Source organism: Dipodomys merriami, unplaced genomic scaffold (genome assembly GCF_024711535.1).
Source record: "Dipodomys merriami isolate MVZ:Mamm:240054 unplaced genomic scaffold, mDipMer1.0.p SCAF_4, whole genome shotgun sequence".
Lineage (NCBI taxonomy): Eukaryota > Metazoa > Chordata > Mammalia > Rodentia > Heteromyidae > Dipodomys > Dipodomys merriami.
The window spans coordinates 25,206,145-25,227,598 of NW_027205603.1; the positions used below are offsets into that span (position 1 = coordinate 25,206,145).

Sequence of the window (21,454 nt, forward strand, 5' to 3'; positions counted from 1 at the left end):
TTAGAGATGTCTACTTTTCCTTTTCAAAACCAAAAAGTTATTTTTAAATTTTGTTTTGTTTTTGCCAGTCCTGGAGCTTGAACTCGGGACCAGGCAGCTGTCCCTGAGCTTTTTAGCTCAAGGCTAGCACTCTACTACTTGAGCTACATCTCCACCTCTGGGTTGGGGTGGTTAAGTTGGGGATTAGAGTCTCAGGGACTTTCCTGCTCCAGCTGGTTTTGAACCTGGATCCACATATTTCAGCCTCCTAAGTAGGTAGGATTACTGGCATGAGCTACCAGTGCTTGGAGGGAGCTTTGTTTTTTCACAATTGGAACTGAATAGAGTCTTTGAAAGTACAGTCTATGAAGGGGGAACCTGCCACTGGAGACTGGAGCATTTTAAGTGTTAGCACATTCCACAACAGCAATTCATCAAAGAGGTATTTCTAAAATTTACTGACTGAAGTGATAACTATTTCAGATGATCTGAACTTGGCTAAATTCCTTGTGTTCAACTCTCTGTGCTTGGGCATGGCAGTTTGCCATTTGACCAAAGTCCCCTTTTGGATCTAAGAAAAATACATTGGTTTCAGTTCCTTTTTTGCATTTTCCCCTGGGTAGGGCACAGTGATTATATCAAAGCTCTTTGAATGTCAGTGTTCACACTGACATTCCGAAGTCTCCCAAAGAATTCTTAACCTGTTTATTTGATAACTAATATCTATTTCTCTTTCTTTCTAGTAAATTTTCTATCTCTCTTTCTCCATCTCTATCTGGCTGGCGCTCTCTCTCCCTCTTCCTTCCTTTTTTCTCTTCCCTTTCTTAGTGTCCTGTCTCAGTATATGCCTATAAACTGTTAGTAATAGCAAGGATGATTTGGGAAAAAAAGTAAGTTAATAAGTTTTATTTGAAGGACATTGTTTCTCATTCTGAATTTTCAAAAACGTTCAGCATTCTAGGTGTATGAAATTAATTCAAAAATTGTTTAATCGATTTAACTTTACATTATTTAATATCAATGAACATTTTCTTATGTAGCAATACAAAAGTGTTTGAACATTCTGACAAACAACTACATTAACTTTAATTCTGATTTTTCATAAGTAAAAGGTCCCAAGAATAGTTGAATAAGACACTGATTTAATATATAGCTCCTAATTCTGAAGGTATTGAGTGAATATGTGTGTGAGAGAGAGAGAAAGAAAGAGAGAGAAAGAGAGAGAGAGAATAGTAATAGTAGTAATAGTAGAATTTACTGGGTATTGTGCATGTCTATTTTTATCTACCTCCCCATTAAAATACATGCTAAGCATTGATAAAAATATTTTTCCACATAAGTTTTATGATGTATGAAGTATTACAAATTACAAATAATTAATTTTAACAAAGGTCTTTCAGAGAATATTTAAACTGGTAACACATAATATTAGTTGAATGAGTTAATCTAGTAAAAGGAGAGTCTACTGTTTATGCTCAGTTAATGGCTATGTTCATACACAGAAGAATTGTATATATTTTTGAAACCTTAGGTAATTCATTAAAAGAACTAAGTTTTTGTCTAAATTGAACAGATCCATTTAATCTTAAGGGTTTTTTTTTTATTTAATTGAAAATGAGGCCGGGCACCAGTGGCTTATGCCTGTAATCCTAGCTCAGGAGGCTGAGATCTAAGGATCGAGGTTCAAAGCCAGCCAGGGCAGGAAAGTCCATGAGATTCTTATCTCCAATAAACCACTAGAAAACCAGAAGTGACACTATGGCTCAAGAGGTACAGTGGTCCCCTTGAGCTGAAGATCAGAGAGATAATACCCAAGCCCAGAGTTCAAGCCCCACGACTGACAAAAAAAAGAAAAGAAAAGAAAAGAAAATGAGATAATCTAGGAAGTAGATTCATAAATCAAATTCAAATATATATATATATATAATGTCATATAAACAAATATCATGCTATGCATGTATTAATAGGTATTTATTAGGCCCAGTGGCTTGTGTAGTCTCCAGATCTTTCCTAAGATCTTTCACAAGTTACAAGCTTAATGGACCAGAAAATTCAAATTATTTCTGATATTATTCTGTTGCAAAACTTACTAATATTAATGGAAGAAATCTAAGCATGATTTGTTTAAACCAACTTTCCATCAATATCATTTTAATTTACAATAACTTGTTAATTAGCTCATTTTAAAATTCTTGATTATAGAAAATATTTCATAGATATTAACATTAATTAGAAAAGTTAATGCCATGAAATATTGCTTTTGTAGAATTTAAAGGAAAAATGTGATATTTCTCTCATTATTGAGTATAACATATCTTAAAGACAAGGAGTCACATTGCTATATGGTGAGAAAACAGAAGCTGCATTTTGAAAAGTCAAATTGGGAATCTTTATTAGACGGCCAGTGAATGCAGATGGACTCTTGTTGCAAAAACCTGCAGCCACAGGAAAACACATAACACTGTCAGAAAACTGAGCCATGAGAGCAGGAGAGGAAAGAAAGAGCAACCCCCACCCCCACCCCCCAAAAAAACAAACAACAACAACAACAAAACCAACAATTCAGATCATCTCCAGTGGAGAGCGGCAGTGGGATGCCATGGTGACCTGAGAAGAGCCAGAGATAGGAGACAGGACAGGACCATGGAGACATGTTGCACAGAGTAATGGTATCTAAGTTAGTCTAAATAGGTTCAGGTCAGGGAGCAGAGTCACAGGGAACTTGAGAGTTCACCACCCAGGACTGCCAGGTCCAATAACTTTTTTCCATGTCCCCAACCCTGCCTTTAGGAATTCAGGCACAGCTATCACCTGGGAGATGGGACTTCCCTGCCTCCACCATGAAGCCAAGATGGCACCAGTTAAACCCATTACCCTATCATCCATCACATGGCAAGATGGCACCAGTTAGATTCAGAATCCCCACTTCAACATACTATTGCTAGCTCTTAACTCCTTGAAATTAAAGAAATGTTTTTCTACTTTTTTTTTACATCACCTTTTTCTGTGGACTATGACCTTGTAGTGTACTTTATGCCTCTATAAAAGTATGATAATGAGATCTGCCTAATTGAAATGGAAATCTCTTCAGAACACCCTGTGATTATATTTATTGTGAATCATAAACAAGGACTTTTAGATATACAAAACTTTGCATATTGATTCATACTTAAATGCTGAAGCTGTTATGGACTGCTTACTTGTCAGATAAACTGTTCCCTTTTAGTGTTGTTTCAATTATGTAAGTGTTCTAGAGAAATAGCAATGGCTCCTAAATCAAAAATCTATCCATGAAGTAAAATAGGACTATGAGAAAAAATGAGAGAAAAAAATATGCAAAGAAAAATGGAGCTTCTTTTAAACTGCCAATTAAATGAAGAAAGGTTACAGGAAACAAAATGTAAGTACCTCTCCATTATCCATAGTATTTCTGATGAGGTAAATATTTATGGTCTTAAATTTGTTTTATGAAATTACTGAATAACTAAGAGTGTAGTTTAAAGTTATTAACTGCCACTTTATGCTATGCAAATTTCCTGAATTTTTATAACATTATTGAAATCATTTTAAGGATCATCCTTGTCATTATGACAAAATTAAGAATACACTCCTCATTATAATATAATGAAAGTAAGAGTTCAGGATATGAGAAAATACTTTTAAATGTTTACTCAGATCTGTTCTTTAAGAAGTCAATCAACATATATCAACTTTAATGGTTGCATAGAGATGCAGAAAATTGTGGTCCTACATTTGAATAACTAAAAACAGAACTGAGAAGAGTTGCTTTTATTAAAGAAGCAAAGGTGATAAGGATGTGGCTAAAGATAAAAGCTTCAGAAGGAATCAATAAGATAGGTGAAAGATGTAGCCAAAAAACCTGAAAGTTGCTTATGCTTTTGTTATTCCTACACTAATGTTAAATGTAAAATAACAAGTTATATGAGAATACCAAAGTTTTATCAACAAGGGTTAATTTGCCATTGTAATTCTCACACTAAACAAATTTATCTGATACATATTTTTTATTCTTTTTGAAAATGTTAATGTAAGATTTTTGTATTGTTTGAATGTCTGAAGAAGAAGAGTTCATTTGGCCATGTTAGCACAAGTAAAGGAGCAGGCCCTAGGACAAGTTCCTCTGACAGCCACAGAGCTACACATCAATTGTATTGTTTTCCACTAGACCACAATGAAGAGCAATCATTCTGTACTGAACATTTGGAGACAGAAAGCATCATTGTTTACACTGAGTCTACACTGGCTACAATGGAATGCATCAGGAATCCAGAAGGCAGGAAACATTTTTGGAAAGGAAGAAGGATAACTAATTGTTGTTTCTGATTGGTTGAGAGTGAAAGAAGATGGAACATGGGGAGTTATAATGAAATTCATGTTAAGGGTTTCATATACATTCAAAAATATGAGTCTCTGGGCTGGGAAGGTGGCTCAGTGGTAGAGTGCTTGCCTCACATGCATGAGGCCCTGTGTTTGACTCCTCAGCACCACATATGCAGAAAAAGCCAGAAGTGGTGCTATGGCTCAAGTAGTAGAGTGCTAGCCTTGAGCTGAAGAGCTGAGGGATAGCGCCCAGGCCTAGAGTTCAGGCCCCACAACTGACAAAAAATAAAATAAAATAAAAAATGTAAGTCTCTTATTCTCAGCATAGTATTGATTAATTTCCACTATTTAGTTTCCTTTGTATCCTCCAAATCTTATTTAAATTACAACACTTCAGAATATTATCTTTTAGCAAAATCCTATTACATAGATGAAAAAAATCTTCCTTTTTTCAATTCTTATTTTGTTCAGAGCATGGAACTACAACCAGATAAACAAATATTAGTAAAAATATTATATTCCAAAAAGCATTTAGAAGACATGGTAAGTAGTAAGCCCCTTGTATAACCTTTTGATATTTAGAGGGGAATAAAAGAGAACAACAGGTATCAGTTCTGGGGTTAGTAAAATCAATAAGCATGTGTCATAGTCAGCTATGGAAGGTACAGAAGAAAATGCTTTCCACTAAATCTTTCATTCTTCCATCCATCCACACCATTGGGGTCACACAGTTGGTATACCTCTGTTTTGACCATGGGGCCTGCTTTAGACTATAGCATAAACCGTTCAAAATCTGCAGTATAGAAGACCCTGTGTGTTTCCACTTTAGCTTTCCAGCCTTGTGTTCCATGAAAGGAACATTTCCAGTCCTGCTTTCTAGTCTATAAAGAATGAGAGAGGCTTGTTGAATAGAAACACCCACATAGAGACAACAGCAAGAAGCTAGGCCACCTAGAGTCACCTAGGTTGCTGAAACCCCAAATAGGCTTATTAGAGCCTACACTGAATCAGCCAAAATGTCAACTACCTTTCAGATGCATGAATAGTAATAAATGGATGTTCTCTTAAATATGAAAAAGTAACATCGTACCTCATGTAACCATGGGAGAAAAAAATGTATATTTCAGGAATAGATCTTCAAGAACTGATACTGATATCAATCTACTCTTTGTAAAAACAAACAAAAAAGGAACAAGAAAAGATGGGTAATGGGGATTTGGCCAAGAACAACATCAGGAAGAAGAGCCAGGTTTTTTAGAAACATTAAAATCTAGGCTTTCTCCATTGATGTGTTCCCATTTATTTATGATCACCATTCTCCATACAGACAGGCAGACACTCTTATAAATAGAAATTTCTTTAATAGATGAAAACTATTGTTGGGCTGGGAAGGTGGCTCAGTGGTTGAGTGCTTGCCTTGCATGCATGAGGCTCTGGGTTCTATTTCTCAGCACCACATAAGCAAAAAGAAAAAAAGCCAGAAGTGGCGCTGTGACTCAAGTGGTAAAGCGCTTGCCTTGAGCTGAAGAGCTAGGTTCAGGTCCATGACGGACAAAAAAGAAAGAAAGAAAGAAAGAAAGAAAGCAAGCAAGCAAGCAAGCAAGCAAGCAAGCAAGCAAGCAAGCAAGCAAGCAAGCAAGCAAGCAAGCAAGCAAGCAAGAAAGAAAGAAAGAAAGAAAGAAAGAAAGAAAGAAAGAAAGAAAGAAAATGATTGTTACAAACCCCTGCTCTCACTGTATTTGATGTTGGTATAATTTGTGGAGGAGAAGGGCAAAAACAAATCGTTTAAATAGGGATTCAGGTGGACCCATTGCAACAATGAGATGTACAAGTCTGGCCAGGAGGGGATGGGGGTTGGGGGAGGGGTGGGACGTGGGAAGGGATGGGAAGGGGAAACAAAGGAGGAGGCAGCAATGCTTGATAAGAAATGTACTCATTATCTTGCCCATGTAATTGTAACCCCACTGTACGGTATTTTCACAATAAAAAATAAACAAAAAACTGTAGTTTTTTTCTTGTTTCAGCTATTTCTCCAAAATATTGCTTCAAATAATCCATATAGCACAAGAGAGAATTTGGAAATCATATGCTGATTCTTATAGATATGTTTGGGATGGCACATTGAATCTCATATTTTTTGGCTATTCAAGAATTTTATCCAAATACACATATGCAATATATATCTCAGTGCCTAAGTTTTCTAGCAGTCCTCTTCATATACGCATTCAAATGTTGCCACTTTTTCTAGGCTTTAAATATGATTTCTCATTCCTGAGCAGTTCATTTTGACTCAACTCTTAGTTGAGCACATTAAATTGTGCAGCAGTATATTTGCACGTGGTACTACTGTATTTTCTAAGCATATTCTAGTTAGGAATGATTATGGTTTTCTTTTATGCAATTGTTGATCAAGATGCAATGTTAGCCTTTTCAACATTCTCACACATAGCTCTCAACACACCCCTTCCCTTAATTTTCTTAATTTTGTGGGATATACACTAGGTTTTTGAAGGTATTCCCCTTCCCCTCTTTCCTTCCTTTATCTCCCCTCCTGTCTTTGACCCCACCCCACCCCAACCAACTACCCTTTTCTTAGTATTTATTTTGTTGAACTATGCTTGTGCCTCTCTAAGGAATTACACTTTTTGAGTTCTCCCATAAATCTACTATATTGCAATCAATACACATGAATGAAACAATATTGGCACATTAGCATTAAATAGAGCCCATAAGTATCCTGATATCTTTCTCTTCCTTCCAATATTCCCTCCAGAGTGTTATATGGCCTGTACTCACTTCGCCTCTCCTCTTACCTACAGTATCCTAGAAAAGTATTAGCCAAGAATTTATTAGATATTGATCTATTATAATTTGCTGCTGCTTTTTTAAAATCATCAGTAGACAGGGATTTAAATTTTCTTTGAGGAAACCTAGAGAGATAGAGAACAATTTTCATCAAATAATATCAAGCATACATACTATCAATGTGAGTCCCATCAGTACCGGGGTCATAATGCATTATTACCTTTTTAATTATATATATATATATATATATATATATATATATATATATATATATATATATATATTCCATGACCATGGAATAAAGCTTTGGACACTGGTACATAGATGATATAGCTGAGTTTGCACAATTTCATGCAATTGTCATGTCATAAAGACTGGGAGAATAGCATGACTCAAAGACAAGGGAGGACTTGAGCTAGAACCTTCCCAGTCTTTGCTTTATGTGTCTCTTGCTTTGAATAATTTTAACTAATTTTTCATTATAAGATAGCTCTGTGTACATAGATGTGTCAGTCAGCCTTCCATGACTGTATATACATGAAAATCAACTTATTTACAGAAAAAAGTCTATTTGACTCACAACTTTGAAGATCTCAGTGCATTGGAGGTGGGCCATGCTGCTCTTGGGCCAGTGTTGAAGATGCCCATCATGGCAGCAGGGCAGGCCATAAAAGACAGTCACTTCATGGTTGGAACATGAAAATGTTTTAAAAGGAAGAGCCTCTTCCAAAGATAAGTACAAAGATCAAACACTAGCCACTATGTCCTATCTCTTAAAATTTCCATCACGTCTGTAAGTGAATGCCATACTGAGGACCAAGCTTTTAAACCCTTTGGATTTTGGGGAGACTTATAATTCAAATTCTAGCAATAGGTATCAATGAATTCTTGATTTCTTAGCTTAGTATACCAAATCTACAGGTATTGTTTTGAAGGTCCTGAAACTTGACCTCCAGGTCTAGGTTCTGTTCCTAAGCTTCTTTTGCTCAAAGCTAACACTCTACCGTTTGAGCCAGAGTCACTTCCAAATTTTTTAAGTAGTTTAATGGAGATAAGAGTCTCAGGGCCATTCCTGCCTGGGCTGGCTTTGAACCATGATCCTCAGATCTCAGCCTCATGAATGGCTAGGATTATAGGTGTAAGCCACCAGCACCCAGCTTGCTTTACAGGTAGTTTTGAGACTCCAAAACTTTTAATAGTTGTCAGAAATGAGAATATTCTTATGTTGAAAATGTACTTGTCACAATGCCTCAGGTTGTTGTTTATCTAATACAAGCCAGAATCACTCCCACAAAAGACGATAGGAAGAGAGAGAAAGAAAGAGAGAGAAGAAGAAAGAAAGAGAGAAAGATGGAAAGAAAGAGAGAGAGAGAGAAAGAAAGAAAGAAAGAAAGAAAGAAAGAAAGAAAGAAAGAAAGAAAGAAAGAAAGAGAGAGAAAGACAAAAAAAAGAGTAACCAAAGAAAACACATTTCCATCCACAAGTGTTTCCATTGAGACACCTTCAAGAACCAGCCAGTTCAAGTCCCCAGAGCAGAATGTCAATCAGAATCTACTAAGTTACCCACTCCCCTCCCCCAAAAACAATATAGAATGTCCCATAATGGATCCATGTTCAGCGGCCTGAAAATATGTGAAAATAAAGTCATCAAACAAGTTCTCTTTTCTATTTACTTTCAAAGATCGACAATGTAGATAAAAATCTCACAGTAAATTATTGAATAGAGTTTTAGAGCCACCAACAATCCAGTGCCCTCTATCATTGTGCTTGGAATTGGAATCTAAAATAAGATAAACTCGTAATCTTGAATCTCCTCAATAAATCTTCATCTTCTGTATTAATCTACAGTGTATCTAGCTCAGGGTAGTGAACCTGGCTTACTGTCATGTTCCCATCCTGTTTTTCAGAATACATTTCTTGCCCTGAAACATATTTACGCTTTAGCTACTGATGCTTGTCCCTTTCAGACAATGCCAGAAGTTTGTGACTAGACTATGTTTTCTGAAATTTTGTTTTTCAAGAAAGCTCTAAATGTTATTAAGCCTCTTCAGAACTCTTTCACTTATAAATATGTAACTATGTGTCCTTCATTTTTTTAACAGCTTGGAAGATAATTTCATATTGGCTCACAATACTGCATTGTGCAGACCTTTCTCATTTTTTTCATTAACCACCTAGTAATGGAATTTGTTTCTAGTTTTTTGGCAATCATGAGTATAGATACTATAAACATTTATCTAAAGTTTTCAGCATAGAAGTAAGATTACAACATGGTAAATTCTTGGACAGTTTGTTAAGACATGTTAGATTTAATAAAAATGACTTTTAAATTGTTAGGTTTATTAAAATATGTTTTGATCATTTCAATAGGAATGTAGTGTTATCTAATTATTCTCTTAACAATCTAAAAGCTTATTGACAAACCCAACAAGAACTAGATACTTTGTTTTCATTATTTTATTATTGCAGTTATATGTTAGGTAATCAGAACATTTTTTTCAACAGTGTCACCTCTTCCCTCATTTTCTCCCAGTTTTTCTCTCCTGCCCCCCCCAAAGTTGCATAGTACATTTTTAACATAGTGTCTACTGTGTATCAATTCTACATTTGTTCACACTTTTTCCCACCATTTCTGTGCTCCCCCTTACCCTCCTCAAAACAGATAAACTTACATATAAAACTTACAAAAATAAAAGCAGAGACAAAGTAGAAAAAAAGCAAAATAGAAAAAATCTTTGTTTCCATTTGTTCATTTTGATAAACCTCATTTTATACAATTATATGCACATAGCTATTAAGCCTTTGTGATCCTCCCCTAGGAATATCCTCTTGTGCTCTCACTGTGTAAGTGTCTCTGGACCTAAAAAAATGCAAATCAAAACAACATTGAGATTACACATCACCCCAGTTAGAATAGCCATTATCAAGAAAACCAAGAATTACAAATCCTGCCAGGTATGTGGCCAAAAGGGAACATTAATTACTACAAAGTTTGTGGTAGTATAAACCAATTCTCAACCAATCTGAAAAGCAGTGTGGAAGTTACTCTGAGGACTAAATAAAAGCTGCCCTATGACTTAGCAATTCTATTCCTGGACATTTATCCAGTAGACCACAAACGAGGCCACTCAAAGACTAACAGCACAGCCATGTTCACTGAAGCATCCTTTACCATAGCCAAGATCTGGAATCATCCCAGGTGCCCCTCAGCAGACAATGGATTAAGAAAATGTGGTATATATACCCAATGGAATTTTACAGAATTTCCATCAGAAAGAATGATACTGTACCATTTCTGAGTAGGTGGAAAGAAAAGATTTGGAAAAAATATAATAAGCAAAGTAAGACAGATCCCAAGAAAGAGATTGCATAGTTTCCCACATTTGTTGTAATTAAAATGTGCCTATAAATCTACAAGTAAACACCCTAGGGGCCTGCTAAAAGACCAAAACAAAAAAAAGTCTGTTTCCATTTGAAGCTTTACATTTTACATTCAGTTCTACAGTTCATTTTTGCAAAATGTATAAAATATATATTTTAACATGTGATACCCAAATTTTTATCATCATTGGTTGAAAATGTTGTTTTTCTTGAATTGAATATATTCCTTTGTCAAAAATCAGTAGATTCTTTGCATGGCTATCTTTTTGGGATCGCTGCTCTGTAGCATTTTACTCATTCAAGTGTTTCATCACTACACTATTTTGATTATGGGGGCTCATGTGAACATTACAGTGATCTGAGTTCTTCAATGTTACTTTCTTCAGCATTGCTGTGGCAATTTTGTGTTTTTGTCCTCCTACATAATCATTCATGTCTTTAAAATTGCATTCTGAGACTTTGGGATTATCCTTAATCTAAAGATTATATTGGGAAGAAATGGCATTTAAAAAGTAGCTGTTTTCATTAATTCATTTATGTATTTGGTTTATCATCTTCAAGTAATGAACTGGCATTATTAGCCAGGCACTGGTGGGTCCTGCCTATAATTCTAGCCCCTCAGGAGGCTGAAATATGAGGATCTTGTTTCAAAGCCAACCAGGGCCATTAAATCCATGAGACTCCTCTCTAATTAGCTACCAAAAATAATAAAAGAATGCTAGAAGTGGAGCTATCAGTCAGAGAAGTGATGGAGTGCTGGACTTGACCAAAATCTTGCGGACAGAACTTAAGCCCTGGGCCCTGAGTTTAAGCCCCAACATGGTGGACAAATCAATAAGCAAAAATAAAAACAAACCTAACATCATAAAAATATTGTTTTCCTTACTCATATCTCAATGTTTGAAAAATTGGTTTCTTTACTTTTTTATAGTTTTTATTGTATATATTCTTTTTCTTTCATGTTTTCCCTTTTTACTCTTTTTGGTGCTAATATAAAGAATAATGTGCTATTAATGTAAAAATACAACTGGCCCTTATTAATGAGCTATAAAGTAATGGTAACCTTATATTCCATGTTTTCCACAATCACTTACTTGTTTCAGAAATTTTGGGGTATATGTTATTGAACTTCAACAACATTCATACTATCTATGAACATATACCTTTATTTCTCCTTTCCACATAATATATATATATATATATATATATATTGATTATAAAGTTGTTCTTTTCTTTCCCTAGGTTTTTTTATTGCTTGATCTTTCTTGACAGTGTTGAAAGGGGAATCATGTAATAAAGATACCTGACATTCTTTCCAAATAGGAGAAAATACCTGGTTTCTCAATATTAAGTATAATGTCAGCCTTAGGATTATTTTTTATCATGTTGAGAATATTCTCTTAATCCTGGTGGCCTAACCAAAATCACCTAGAAATTGTCCATTGTTTCTTTCTTAATTGGTTTACATTAGTGTATTTGAATTTTTCTTTACATTACTAAAATGATGAATTGTACTCACTGATTTTTGGTGCCATAAATGAGTCTATAATAAATCCTTCTTGGTTGTGACATTATTTAGGCAAATTGCTAGATATGATTTTCCTTTTGCTGAACCTACATGTATTTTCAATCAGAATTCTGTCCTTGTTTACCACTGTTTTATTTATTTTCTTTTACTGTGGACATGTTTGATGATTGATTTTGTAGAATACTTTTGTTGTTATGATAATTATCTTGATATTGTCTTTACAGTTGATCTTCCTTTATCAGTATATCTTTATAAATACATGCAATACGCTGTTCCTGTACGTAGGCATATGTATATTCATGCACATTTGCCATGAAACCATTTTCTTATACTTCACATGTGAACACATCTTTTTCAATTTGGGACTCTATTTTAGCAATAATGATTGCTTTATTAAAATCTCAGTTTAGCTTTAATAATTTTCTTTTTAAAAATCTTATTATATTTTATTGTAAATATACTGTACAGAGGGGTTACAGTTACATGAGTAAGGTAATGAGTAGATTTCCTCTTAAATTTGTTACTCCCTCCTTTGTTTTTCCCCAGCCATTCCTTCCATCCCCTCTCCCCAACTCCTCCCCCACCCCAAAGATGTAAAGCTCATTTTTAACATAGTGTCTTGTATATCTGATTGTTACAATCGATCCTTGTTTCAGCAATTTGTTACTTCCCTTCTCCTCCCCAAATTGGAAAAATGGGTCAACCTGTATCCTTGTTTCAGCATTTTATTATTTCCCTTCCTCTCCCCAAATTAGAAAAATGTATATACAAGATACAGGGTACCAGAATCAAATATGGGGTTATACCATGGGGGAAGAACATACGAAAGAAACAAAAAAAATCATACACTACATTATAAGTACATTAAAAATAACAGCAAGAAAGAGAAAATTTCTTGTTCTCTATCTTGGGGTTCATTTTGCTTAGCACCATTTTATATAGCTTTTGACCTTTTCTACTTTTCTGGTAAGATTATTTTAGACATATACTAGTTATTGCAAATAAGGGAAACCATGGGACCTATATTTCTTTGGGTCTGGCCTACTTCACTTAATATAATTTTTTCCAAGTCTTTTTCATTTTGTCTGCATTTACTCATATTCTTGTAATTCTTTCCTGCCTGTCATTTATTTAAACTAACAGTGTAGCTTATTATATTTTACTTTAAAGGGAATTTATTTGCTCTGAGATGTGAATTTCTAAATCAATTAACTTTTAAAATCTTAATTTTGTGTAGTTTCTCAACTTTATAATCTTGTCATACTTACTGAAATATAGTACTTACTAATCCAATAATCTATAAGGTGAATTTCATGACACAGAAGAATTATGAGAAAACTACTCTCAGTATCTTGTTTCTCAAGTACATCCATCTTACCAATTACATATCTGTACTAGTGCCTTATATTATTACTTTAATATCAACTTATTATTATTATTATTGTTTTATTCTAGTACTGTGGCTTAAGTCCTAGGCAATGTACTCAGTCTTTTCATCCAAGGTTGGTACTATATCATTTGAGCCACAAAGCCAATTCTGTGTTTTGTGAGGATAACTGAGGATGAGTCATGTGCTACGAACCAGCTCGGCTGGAGCACTGGAACCGACGGTACAGGGATCTCGGGATAGGTGGGCAAGGAGTCGACGAAGTGACAAACACAGACTCAAAAGAGTTGCATCTGAGTGTATCTTTATTAAGGAGAATTAATATTTTTATACAGTGTGTGATTGTGACATAAATTCTTTGTTTATTTAAGCACGTAATCAATTTTTTTAAAAAGGCAAAGCATTGATGAATTACATGAAAATTGATGACTATCCCACCAACTATTTAAGCTAAGTGGTGCGAAACAAGTCTAGCATATTGTTTAATAGAATACGTCATCTATTCAGCCTTTTTATGTTTAATAATTTAAGACAGGGCTGTTCTTATATTGTACTCTTTTTAGTTTTATTTTTATCCAACTATTTTCATCTTTATAAGGTCCTGTATAAGGAAATGGTTCTTTGGTTAGTTCAGGAAATATGGTGTTATGAACTTTATATTTTGTGTGAAACCACACTTAATATACTTCACTTAATATAATATTCCTTATAACGTAAGTTATTCCTTATAACGTAAGTTGGACTAAACTTAATCATAACTGTTGGGAGAATCTTTCTTTTTCTTTTATAATCAGAGGTCCCTTTTTTTAAGAGCTCTCTGAAATACTGGAATAATGCTTTCTAACTTAGTTTAATTCATTGAGTTTTGTCTGTTGGACATATCTAGAAATTTTAAGTCACTATATTTACTTTACTTTACGTGAGCTGCAAAACCGCTTGTGAAGTTGTAGGAGTTTCTGGAGGCAACGTCACATCAGATGATAGATTGATTGGGGCATTGTCCACATTTAATCTTTGGTCTTAGTTTTTATTACTTAGAGAAGCCGTCTCTATTGGTCTGGAAAGATACAACATGCTCTGTTCGCGGATCAATAGAAAAATAGCCAAAAACGAGAATAAAGGCAACGAATGTACAGCCAAGAAGAATATAGTAAGAATAAAGATAGAGGCTATAAAGGTGCAGCCAAGTGTATGGGAAGTCTTGAACCAACACCCCCTTCCTGCAGGCATGCTTCCTTGAAGCTCTTTGTCTAACGCAATCTCTCAAGCAGACCCCGCAGGAGGTGGCTTGGCAGTCATGGACTTCCATTCCTTGAATGACTTTATACCAAGTTCCTCAGGTCTTAGCATCCTGAGTAGCTAAGATTATAAGTGTGAGCCACCAGTATCCAGCTACCATGTAAGTGGAGGTGGGGTGAGGTGTTTGTATTCAGTTTGTATGTCTGCTGATCCTAGGTCATGAACTTGGGGCCTGGATACTGTACCTGAAGATTTTTGCTCAAGGCTAGCACACTACCACTTAAGCCACAGTTTAATTTCAGGACTTTTGGGGTTAATTGGAAATAAATTTCTCATCAAATTTACTGCCTGGGCTAGATTTGATCCATGATCTTTAGATTCCAGCTTCCTGAGTAGCTAGGATTACAGGAGGGAGACAGCACAATATGGCATTAATTTTAATTCATAATGAAATGACTACATTAAGTACAGTGCTGTATAGAGACAAGGAGTAGAAAACTATCTGAAGAATTGAGTCGAAAATATTATATAATCTTGACAAGAAATCTACTTTCCTTGTAGTTACTTGTTTATTTTTGCTGGCTTACTTTTTGGTTTTATTTGATACAGAGCTTATCATGAAGTCCAAATTGGCCTTGGACTTGCATTCTTCCTATCTAAGTTTCCCAAGTGCTAAGATTATAGGTGTGTGCTACCATATTTGACTCTCTTTGGGGGAAATGATGGTAGTGATACTATATTTTTAAAGTTTTTTTCCTTAATAATGTTCTTTTCAACCTGTGTGTTGAATGTGCCCATTCCAGTATGACACAAATGTTAGACTTCAGGATTTTTTTCTACTTGCCTGAAGTCAGTGTGTGTTATCAATATCTTTGCTTCTATGAGTATTCATGTCATTTAATATCACAGGTTTCCCATTCCTCTCCACTATAATCTTTTTTTTTTTTACTTAATTAGGATAGGAAAGTGAACTGATAGCCACCAACTGTCTGTCCTTAAGATTTGGTGCTAAATGAGGAATTCCCCAAATGGTTAACTTATTCCTGTATGACTTCAGGTCTATGTTGAGAAGATAAAGACCCAAGCTGAGCTAGGCTGTTGACTTTGCTTCCCAGTTGATTTTCTCTTGCTGTCAGTTTACAATATTATGCTCATTGTGTTAAATTTGTGGTGTCAGCTGGGGGGGAGTATAGCAGAATTGGTTACTTTGCTTTGCAAATTTTTATTAATTTCATAATTATAATGATATTTTACTGTGGTTTTATCAACAGTTGTTTTCATATGGAGGAGTCAACATAGTTTAGATGCCATCTGTTTCACGGTTTATACCGTCATTTGATTGGATCAGCTTCGACTGAAATCTGCCTCAGACCTAGTTTTACTTACTACACTGTAAAAGTAAGGATCACTACTTTTCTTTTCTCTCTGAAAATTATCTTCTCTTCTCAATTGCCTTATTCACTCCTCACCCAGCTTTGACCTACTTGACTATGTTTTGAATGACAGTTGCATGACTTCTTCTGAGTCCTAATGGCAAGCTTCTTTTCCCTTAGAGTACTCCTGTCCGTATTCTCTGTCTTTTCTAATTAATTACCTCTGTGCAAGTTTCTGACATCTACCTATTTAGGTAGTACTCTACAAACATGTCAGTCTAAGATTGAACTCTCAAACTCCAGTCTTACTCAGCATTTCCTCATGAAATATCACATGCCAAGTTGTAGTTTTGTTTTTCACCCAGTAATACCATTCTCTTTGTCTTGTCTTCATGAGTAGTTACATTCACAAAACAGTCTGGAGGTCAAGCTCATGGCCATCTTGCCTTCAGTTCCTGAGCTTCCATGTATAGATATGCAAGACAGTGATGCAGAGAATTACTCAAATCACAGTCCTGATACAGGCACACTTTCCTAATAATCAAAGAGGTATCCAAGGACTCTGTAGCAGCCTAAACCCACATATCAAATGATGACTATATTCTTTTGTTATTTCCTCAAAATATATTTTTTAATTTTATTTTTTATTGTTGTAAAGGTGCTGTACAAAGGGGTTACAGTTAAGTAAGTTATTGAATACATTTCTTATCAAATAGTGTTGCCTACTACTTGGCTTTTCTCCCACTATCATCCTCCGCATTCCTCCCCACCCTCAAAGATGTAAAGTTCATTTCCAACCTTGTGAGTATCACAGTTTTTATCAGGTCACCCTTTGTACTTGTTTCACCATTTTGTTATTCCCTTTTTTCTCCCCTAATCAGATAAACGTATATACAAGATGCCGGGTACCAGAATCAAAAACAGTGACTACCAGGAATAAACCAAAGGGTAAAAGAAAAATAAATAAATAAAAAGAAAGATACAGTACATTGATGACAACAAGGTCAACAACAATAACAAAAACAAAACCTCTTGTTTCCATATCATGGAGTTCATTTCAATTAGCATCATTTTATATAGTCATATGTACATAGCTATTGAACTATTCTGATCCTCTGCTAGGACTATCTTAGACATTTACTAATTATTACAAATGGAGAAAACCACAGAGCCTGTTTCTTTGGATCTAGCTTACCTCACTTAATATGATTTTTTCCCAAAGACTTTCCATTTCCTTACCAATGAAATGATGCCAATCTTTCTCATAAAGCATCAAATTCCATTGTGTATATATACCACATTTTCTTGATCCATTCATCTACTGAGGGATATCTGGGTTTGTTTCATATTTTACCTATGGTAAATAATGCTGCAATGAACATGGCTGTGCTATTAGCTTTAGTATGGCCTTGCTTGTGGTCATTTGGATAAATGCTCAGGAGTAGGATTGCTGGATCATAGGGGATTTCTGTGGTTAATCTTTTGAGAAACTTCCATACAACTTTCCATATATATATATATATATATATATATATATATATATATGGGTTTGATATATACATATATACATATATATATTATACAAATATTTTTTTGGGGGGTCCAGTTGTGGGGCCTGAACTCTGAGCCTGGGCACTGTCCCTCAGCTCTTCAGCTCAAGGATAGTGCTCTACCACTTGAGCCACAGTGTCACTCCCGGCTTTTTTCTTTTTGCTTATGTGGTGCTAAGGAATCGAACCCAGGACCTCATGCATGCAAGGCAAGAGCTCAACCACCTTCCCAGCCCTGAACCCATATTTTTAAATAAATATTTTGAATACAGTTCTGCAGTCTTTATCTCTTTTCAGTCTAAGTCATTCTTTAAGAGTTTTTCCATTTTCTCCAAACATGACTTTCTGCATCCAGAGTTACTACCTGGTGATACATTTATCACATTGTCTTATTATCTTTTCAATGCATATTACTGAGCATATAACTGGCTAACAAAGTACACAATGGCCCTCTTATCACTGTTACCAAGTGTCTAGACTTTCAGGCAGTTCATTCATAGCTCCAAATGAATCTTTCATTCCTCATCCCTTAGTGCTAGATTTGTTGACAACATTTTACACCAATTTCTAAATAATTCATTCACATACCTCTCTGGGTCCATAGAGATACTGGTACCTTCTGTATTTTCTGTCCCTCTGCTGTCCATCAAACTCTTCATTCTGTTTATAAGTTTCATTGTTCTTTCCTTCTCTATGAATCCTTTCTCAGGTCCCATTTTTCTCTCTTTTCTCAGGTGCTCCCTCCAAATATACCCATTATATTATGGACCCTTACAAACTGTATATTTCTACAGGAAAAAAATTGCATGGGAGCATTTATTTGTATTTTTCATGTATTTTAAAATTATTATTATAAAGATGATATACAAAGGGGTTACAGTTACACAATTCAGATAATGAGTACATTTCTTTTTGAACACTGTCACCCTTTTCTTTGCTGTCTCCCAATTTTTCCTTCCCATCCCCACGCACAGGTTGTATAGTTTATTTGCACATAGTATACAGTAAGTACCAATGCTCCATTTCTTCACCTTTTTTCCACCATTACTGTGCTTTCCTTCCCCTCCCAAAGACAAATTAAGGAACAAACAATACAAAATAAAAAGAATACATAAACTGCAATAAATAAAAAACTCTCATTTCCTTTTCCTGGAATTTATTTCTATAAATATTATTTTACATTATCTGGTGTATTTTTTATTTCTAGTATCTAGAGTAGTGCTAGTACATTAAGACAAGATAGAATGTTTAAGGATGAAGTAAATATTAACTCGGAAAAGCTTGACTTTTTGAGAGGTTAAGAATTTATCTTTATCAGAAAGGTTACTAAAGTTACTAAATACAATCTCCCATACTTTGCATTTGGATAGGAAAAGGAAAAAGGAAATCTAATCATCAAGCAATAGAAAAATCTCATTATTATTTCTAAATAGAATGCCTTGATTTTCTGTTATTATATTTTAGAAAATAAATTATGTACATTATTTTTCCATAATTCAACAAAGTCACCTTATTGGGAAAGGAATTTTTTGTAATGACTTTCTGAGTACAAATAGTCTTTGCTTGTCATATTTATTTGCAGACAAGGCTGTTGCTCTGATATTTCCCACATTGAGTGATCAATGGATCAAACTATTCACTTTTTGACAACTCAATGCTTTAGAGACTTAGAGGTTCAGAAACACTGTACATTTAAAGGGAATGGTTTTGTGCACAAAACGATGGTTTTGTACATTATATTGTTTAATATTATCTGCAAAATAAAGAACAGAACAAGCCGAATTATTTCTACATGAACAATAAATTGATATTGGTTAATGAGTTATAATTAACTCATATTGAATTTTCATATTATAATCAATAATAATTAAGTATAATTATTATAATTATTTAATGTTAATTAATATTAAATTATTGTGAAAATAACATTTTTATTTCAGAGGTTTACATATTTGATACTTTATTCACAAATAAGTAATAATCTTTTTATTTTATTTTATAAATATATTTGAAATAGGCCTTAATATATTCTCCAGCCTGTACTAAAATTTCTGGGTTCAACTAGGTGTCCCGATTCAGTCTGTTATATAGCTGAAACTACCAGTATATTTATCTTTTCTGTTGTCAAAGGATCAGGGATGTGTCCTATCTTTAAATCTATTTACAAAGAAAATTATATAGTTCCAAAGTTTGAACAATTTAAACAAATGAAACTTATGTCTGGAGCTGTTTTAAATTGTCTCTGTAGAATTCTTGTTTTTAGAGGAATAAAATAGTTAAGTTCAATTTTTCATTCATTACAATTAAAATACTGTAAGCTTAGCTAAAAGATGTAATAAAATAGCACAATTCTTTGTTCTTTGTGAATTGGGAAATAAAACAAAATAATGTGCTCTATTGTATACTTAGAAGAGTTACATAAAGCTAAGTTTCCACTAGAAAATACATCTTGTGTGCTAAATCTCACTGCATCAACTTTTAAATTATTATGGAATGGGATTTGCAGTAATGGAACAAAACTCTTACAACACAATGAAACTTAGCAGCCTCAAAAAGCCCAGTTGGGCTGACAGCAGGTGAATCTGATATATTTCCTCTTGCTTGTAACTTATAGACACACAATGTTGTGTTCCTTTAAATATTATTCATGCATCAGTAGATCTAACACAGTCATAATTCATTAGTACCATTGAAATAACTACATATTTAATTATTTGGACATAACTGTTTCTACCTACATAGGACCTAGAATGTCAACCACACAGGAGATGGAACTTATGCCTATTCTTAGTTGCTTTCCCAGTACCTAGATTAGTATAGTTAAATCAATACACAAATGTTTTATTATTCATGGCCAAAACATTTTTAATAAATAGCAAATTAAAAAAGAGAACAGATATGTTCACTAATGGTTAGCATCAAAAGAACACCGGGGCAATCTGATGGATTTCTTTGAGAGCCTTCTATACCCATTGAGATCTTCATGTCCATTCCTTTCTGTGGTAAGATAGTATGTGGCACATACAGGTGGAAAGTCTTAGGTTCTTCACAATGTAACCACAGACTGTGAAGAACTACATGTCCAGGAATACAAATAAGTGAGTCTTAAAGGATGTGTGTATAAAAAGGAATTTCAATTAAATTCTCTTTCAACATGAAGGAGTTTTGTAGGGGACGGTTGAGAGTTAGCAGAGTCCTTGAGTTATACATTTTAACATCCCAGAAAAGAACACAAATGTCTTCCCAACATCCCTGGCTGAGGAATTTTTGGCACATTCCTCGACCCTCTGCTCCTCAAACTCTTGAATACCGAGATTTCTTCCAAATCTATTTGATTTTGTATTGGAAATTAATAGACAACCCATCTTTGTCAGTTAATGAATTCACTTACAAATAGAAGGTGAAGGGATTTTTAAATGCTATTTTTTTAGTTTAATTCCTAGAATATCAATGAGAGTTTGTTGATGCCACTTCTATGTTTTAACTTTAAGTAGTTGTAGTAAGATATGCCATTTAACAAAGCAGTTGATACAATACATCATGATCACTGTCACTCGTATTAATATTCTCACTGATTCCTCTTCTATCAACCTCTTCCCTCATTGTTCTTAAATTTTAAGGCTACACATTGAATTCTTCACTGTTTTCTCTCCATCTTCTTTTCTTTTGTGTTTCCCTTTCCCACTGACCCAACAATGCCCCTTTTAAGTATCTGTTTCCTGGTATTTATTTTGTTAAATTATGATTATGCCTTTATGGATAATTAAACTATTTGAGATTTCCTTTGAATTTACCAGATTTGTTAATAACTGTATTTATATGCTTGCATACTATCCAGCATATTTACTTACAAGCATATAAGCTAATTCTA

At 34.4% G+C, this 21,454-nt stretch overlaps 1 protein-coding gene across 6 annotated transcripts in view; it reads left to right on the forward strand.

Moving 5' to 3' along the window:
- Sntg1 (syntrophin gamma 1) overlaps positions 1–21,454 on the forward strand; it is an 807,695-nt gene that overhangs the window by 334,410 nt on the left and 451,831 nt on the right. For 2 of the 6 annotated variants that reach the window (XM_069990699.1, XM_069990700.1), the window contains exon 3: positions 15,932–16,058. The exons of the other annotated variants lie outside the window; for them this stretch is intronic. The gene's annotated coding sequence lies outside the window, so the exon portion shown is untranslated. The remainder of the gene's footprint in view (positions 1–15,931; positions 16,059–21,454) is intronic. 6 annotated transcript variants of the gene reach the window in all.